The sequence below is a fragment of the Cryptotermes secundus genome, unplaced genomic scaffold, assembly GCF_002891405.2.
Source record: "Cryptotermes secundus unplaced genomic scaffold, Csec_1.0 scaffold97, whole genome shotgun sequence".
Lineage (NCBI taxonomy): Eukaryota > Metazoa > Arthropoda > Insecta > Blattodea > Kalotermitidae > Cryptotermes > Cryptotermes secundus.
In genome coordinates, this window is record NW_019720561.1 from 1,421,639 (window position 1) to 1,427,638 (window position 6,000).

The 6,000-nt window shown below is 40.9% G+C and overlaps 1 protein-coding gene across 2 annotated transcripts in view; it reads right to left on the bottom strand.

The window, feature by feature from the left end:
* The window catches only part of LOC111867985, a 599,613-nt gene that overhangs the window by 445,137 nt on the left and 148,476 nt on the right, over positions 1–6,000 (bottom strand). The window lies entirely within an intron of this gene.

The following is a 6,000-nucleotide window of genomic DNA, read 5'->3' on the forward strand; positions in this document are numbered from 1 at the left end:
TCGCCTAACAGATGGCTGTGAGGTTGTCAGCCTTACGCGTCGGCTGCCATTTACGCCCCAGGAATATTCCTAGTACTCATTTCTGTAAGAGGCTGAGTCGACTCCAAGGCCATAGTGCGGCTGGAAGGATTAGGTAAATTGAAAAAATCCAGTGACTTCACTGGGTTTCGAACCCGCCATCTTCCGACTTATAGCATAGTGCCTCAACCAACAAGATCACTGCGTGCCCCCTTCCTCCTCTCTATTAACTTGTGAATGGCTGAACCAAGCTTCATAAACTTAACGTTCACTACATGTTTTGACGCAACCGGCCAGTATCAGATGTACAGGCTGCTGTGATGATGGGACCTGCTGCCCACGGTAATGCTGTTCTGCTGTCTTATGTAGTCGCTTCGGATTAATTCTAAGTTATGTGGGTCGCTAGGTATGTGGTTGCCTTATCTGTAACATACCATAGGTTGAATTAGAATTTTATTTTACATATGTACATTCAAGGAGAATGAGAGGGCAGGGCATGTAGCACGAAAGGCGGAGGCGAGGAATGCATATAGGATATTGGTGGGAAAGCTAGAAGGAAAAAGACAACTGGGAAGACCAAGGCGTAGGTGGGACAATATTAAAATGGGTCTTAGACAGATAGGATGGGATGGTATGGATTGAGTTGAGCTGGCTCAGGATCGGAACCAGTGGAGGGCTCTTGTGAACAGGGTAATGAACCTTAAGGATCCATATAATGCTGGGAAATTCTTGAGTAGCTGCAGAATTGGCGGCTCCTCAAGAAGGGTTCAGCACCATAAGTAAGTATACATATGTACATTCAGTCTGTATATATATTACTTATGGCTTTGTCCCGGGCGAGATTTGAACCGGGCACCTACCGAATACAATTTAGAAGCGTTGGTGCTTGCGACAAGTTGTTGGGTTGCAGTACATCGGAATAGTGTCTACATTCTGTATAGTCCTTCTTAAGTGTTACCGAAACTATCCGCCTGGCGGCGTCACTGCTCTTCGAGGGTATATTTACAAAATAAACAAAGATGGCTCCATCTGAATGTGGCTGTGGGCGAACAGCACGCTACAGTGTTTACTGTACCAGCTCCATAACTTCAAGTGTTTTGCTCCCTGCTTCCGGGGCACAAGCCAAACCCGTCTTCCGTCTGAAATTCTTTCTGGACCGAGGAACATTACTACTGGGGCAGCAAAGCCCTCCAGTCTTCAGCATGTCTTGTAACGCCATCTCGGTATTTTGCTCGAAGGGGAATGCTTTGAGCTCACATCCGTAGTTTTAAAAAGCTCTCAGTCAAGAATTTCCGTCTTATCTCTCCACAGAAAGATAGATGAAAACAACAGAGGCTGTTGATGTTGTCAATTTTGTTTATTGAACTTCGCTTTTTTAGCGATGATCTTAATTCTTGAGATTATATATAGTCATATGATGGAAAAGTGCTGAAAAACATTTTGGAAGAATACGGAAGGACGCAAGAGTTGTCAAATATAAACAAATTCATAATATTTTTGGAAAGACTGAAGAAAACAACAACAAAAAATTGCCCAGAATTTACGTTCCCGAGACCGAGGATTAAACTAGGATCTTCCGAACAGGAAGCTAGGACAGAAACCTTCGGTAGTGAGGTCCTGTTCTTCAATTCGTCCGCACGTGTTTTCGTAAGTTCACCTGATATATCATTAAGCTTAAGTCACGTTAAAAGCCGAGATTGCTCAGTCGGTATAGGTACTAGGCTACGGAGTGGACCATCGAGGAGTCCATGTTCGATTGTGGTCAAGAACAGGATATTTCCTTTTCTCTATAACTTCCAGACCGGGTCTGGAACCCACTTAGCCTCATGTATAATGATTGTCGAGGACTGTTTCCTCAGGGATAAAGCGGCTGAAGCGTGAAACTGACCAATCACGTCCACCTAGATCAGAGGTCAAGAATTATGGAGCTATACCTCAACTCCCTTATACGTCTTCATGTCATGGTGCTTAATTAATTAAGCCACGGAATAATTTTACTTTTATGTTATGTTAGGTACAAAGTCCGAGTGAAGGAACTAGCAAGTTGTTACACTGCATTGGATTCCCCAATTCGTGCACTTCAAGGTCATCAGAAATTAAATCCTTATTTCGTGGATACCACCACGAAATCATTCCATTTATATTACAGACACACAGTTTTCAATTCTTAGTTAAAATATTTTTAAGTTATGAGACACTTGAAATCTGTAATTATGTCACAAACAATTAAATATCTTTGATATAATACGACAACACAGAAAAACTGGGACGTGACGGATAATGACTACATGATTAGATAATTTTTTCAAAGGTTATTCATTAGCTTTTTGCCATATATTGGTTGGGATTCAATTTGTATGTAGCTATGGCACATGTCCAATTCGCGAAATTCTGTATTTATCAGAGAATGAGACTGAAAATTATGCTGTAATCAGAAAAATATTTATGAACTGAACTCAAAATAAAATATTAATTTAAAGAGGAGTCGAACATATTTTAATATTTGCGGTTTCTTAGACCTCTGTGGTCTAGTGATCAGAGTTCCTTCTTACAGATCCAGAGATCCCGGGTTCGTTTCCCGGCGCTATCAGATTTTGTGAGAAGTAGTAGGTCTAGAACTGAGTATACTCAGCCTCATGATGATAATTGAGGAGCTATTTCAAGGAAACAGCGTCTCCGGTCTAGAAAACCGAGATTAACAGCCTTGGAAATACGTTGCGCTGACCACGTGACACCCTCTATCCGCTAAAGTTGGCATTATCTTCGCCGACAAGCGGCGGTCTCTCGGTCGGTATAGTACGCTTGCGGACTAGAGACCAGAGAATTAATTTTTGTAGAAAAAATTGGAGAACAAAAATTCAGTGCTCCATGGTGGTAAGAATTTAAAGAATTTAGCCTGCTATTAATTCCTTGATAAGCGCACAACTCCTTATAAAAATATCCGAACTTTGAAAGTTAAGTGTTTTTAACCACCTTGTCTTATTGTTGAGGTTAGTTAGTCAGGGAGATGAGAAGTGGAATTCAAATCATGAATTGCAAAATTTGCTGTGTAGGCGGGTTCAAATTATTAAAAGTCTTTTCCTGCAGCTTAAGGGCAAAGATAAACAACTTTTATTTACATAACCTGCAGTTTGTTATGCAATACAAAAAAATGGTTCGAAGAATCCTGCTTGATTGATTTAGTGTAGGGATCTTTACACGTTGCGCAGAGAAGGCTACTGCATATAGGCGCGTACTTAAAGAATATATTTAGCCAAATGACAGATGATTTACAAGGAAGAGTGGAAAATTCCATAACAATTATTGCTAAACCAGAACAGCATTCAACGTGTATTATAAAGAATATTTTACGTGTTTCCTCTTCATATTATCCCTATTCTGAAGATTAATTACTGCCTTTTAAGAAGAATTGCAACATGTATATCTGAAGGTTGCCGGTCACGGTAGCCGAGCGGTCTAAGGCATGTACTGTCTTCGCTCGCTCGGAAACCGGGATCGTGGGTTCGGATCTGTTTCCTGTGAGGTACGGACTGAATTCTTATATATTATTCTTATACACTGCCGGTCACAGTAGCCGCGCGGTCTAAGGCATGAACTGTCTTCGCTCGCTCGGAAGCCGGGATCGTGGGTTCGGATCTGTTTCCTGTGAGGTACGAACTGAATTCTTATATATTATTCTTATACACTGCCGGTCACGGTAGCTGAGCGGTCTAAGGCATGTACTGTCTTCGCTCGCTCGGAAGCCGGGATCGTGCGTTCGGATCCCACTCAGGACATTGATGTTTGTGTTCGTTTTTCTGTGTTTGTCTACAGGTAGAGGCCTTTCGACGAGCTGACCACTCGCCCAAGGAGTCCTACCGAATGTATAAGATCTAGTAAACCTAAGTCAAGCGGAGAATTTCATGGAGGTAGGCCTGGGCCCAAAATTTGGGCTGTAGCGCCACAAAAAAATATATATCTGAAGGTTATGTGGGTCAAATTAGTTCTAGTATGGGCACTTTTTCGTAATCTTTCTGGCTCGTAAATAACAACTTCTTAAGTCAAATTCTGATTTATTTTTCTTTATAGAATTAATTCTAGGTACCTGAATCCGGAATCCCTAGGACAGTAATGTACATTTGGTAATTTCTGTCAGCTGAATTTTTTTAAAGTTGCGAGCAAATAAAGAGAGAAAATACATTTCATGGCCACCATCTGTTCCAGTATTACACGTATTGAGACATGTTAGTGGTATTAGGAATGAGAATCATTCTATCATTTCAGATGTATACCTAAACTTTTTTTCCCTTTTCGTTGATATTTGAATATCTTTTTTGGAATCCTGCCAGAGCTCATCCGGTCAAAGTGTTCTTCAATTTCTTCTGCACTGTTCAACAAATTCGGTTATTTAAGGACTTGAGTTCTCCCACGGTTTCTTCAAAATTTTACGGCCCAAAAGGGTGTGTTATTAGAACCGGGATAGCTCATTTGGTATGGTTGGATGGCTGGGGTTCGAACTCTGGTAGAAGCTAAATTTTTCTCTTCTCCACACCGTCAACACACCCACTGCTGCCCACCCAGTCTCCCCGTAAAATGGCAACCGGGTGGGTTCCCTGTGAACACAATGACCACTCATCTCCATCTACTGACGAGGTCAAGAATAGTGGAGCTATACCTCCACTCCCCATACGTCTTCATGGAATAATGCTTAATTAAATAAGCACAGGAAGAACTTTAACCTTTCCAGTCACTAACATAAAATAAGGGCCGCGCCATAGCTCAAGCGGTTAGACGCTGGCTTCCCACCGCGGCGGTCCGGGTTCGATCCCGAGTTTGGTCAAGTGGGATTTGTGGTTTCCCCTGCCAATCTTCATTCCACCAATTTCTCCACAATCACCCTCACCTATCGTCTGGGGCTGGTACAATAGGCCATAAATGGCCGCACTACAAGGAACTTAGTCCCACCCCACTATAAATAAAAAAAACATAAAGTAACGTTGTTCTATCAAATACTTCATAAATTTTTATCGATGAAGGCTTTGATATTTATATGACGTTGTAATAGAAACTTGCAAGACTGTCGCATCCTTATTTGGAATTTGGGCAAGAAGAGCTTTAATCTCGAATAATGTGTACATTGAGTTACGCGGAAGGGTGCATGAGATTGAGGAAAGAGTATTGGTTGATCCAAGATGGACTCTCATTCAAGCCACGTTCAACTGAGACGCACGTTGCCTCTAGTGTCTCAAGAAAAAACATTAGATCTGACCAGATACTTCGATAGAAGCCAATACGTCAATATTACGGAATATAATATTTCATGATGACCAATTTTTTTCCCTTGGCACTACAGCCCCAGTGGCCATAGGCCTACCTCCATGAACTTCTCCGTTCACTTCGGTTTTTCTAGATCTTACACATACGGTAGGACTCCTTGGGGGGGGGGGGGATCAGCTCGTCGCAAGGCCTCTACCTGTACACAAACACAGAAAAACGCACACACACAAACTAAACATCAATGCCCTGAGTGGGATTCGAACCCACGATCCCGGTTTCCAAGCGAGGGAAGACAGTATATGCCTTAGACCGCTCGGCTACCGTGACCGGCTCAAGATGACCAATATGATAGTAAAATAAAATTCGTAACTTTTGAATTTATATATTGCATCCTGTTGTGTATATAATATGTATTCTATAATTTTTCATATTTTTACATATTTATACTTTAATGTCCTTTAAACCTTTAATTATTAATAACGAAATTTATTAGATTATTATTATATTCTATTTTCACCTTATATATATATATATATATTCATCTGCAACAACGGATTTCTATTGCATAAATATGGATCCATATCATGGCTATTTTTTTAATCACTGGAGTTACAATCCTATCATAGATAGGTGCCTGATGATGACCTAAATTATAGATGGAAATATTTAGCGCCATTTTCGCTTACATTAAATAAGATATATACAAACATTTGTTGTTTTCGTTGA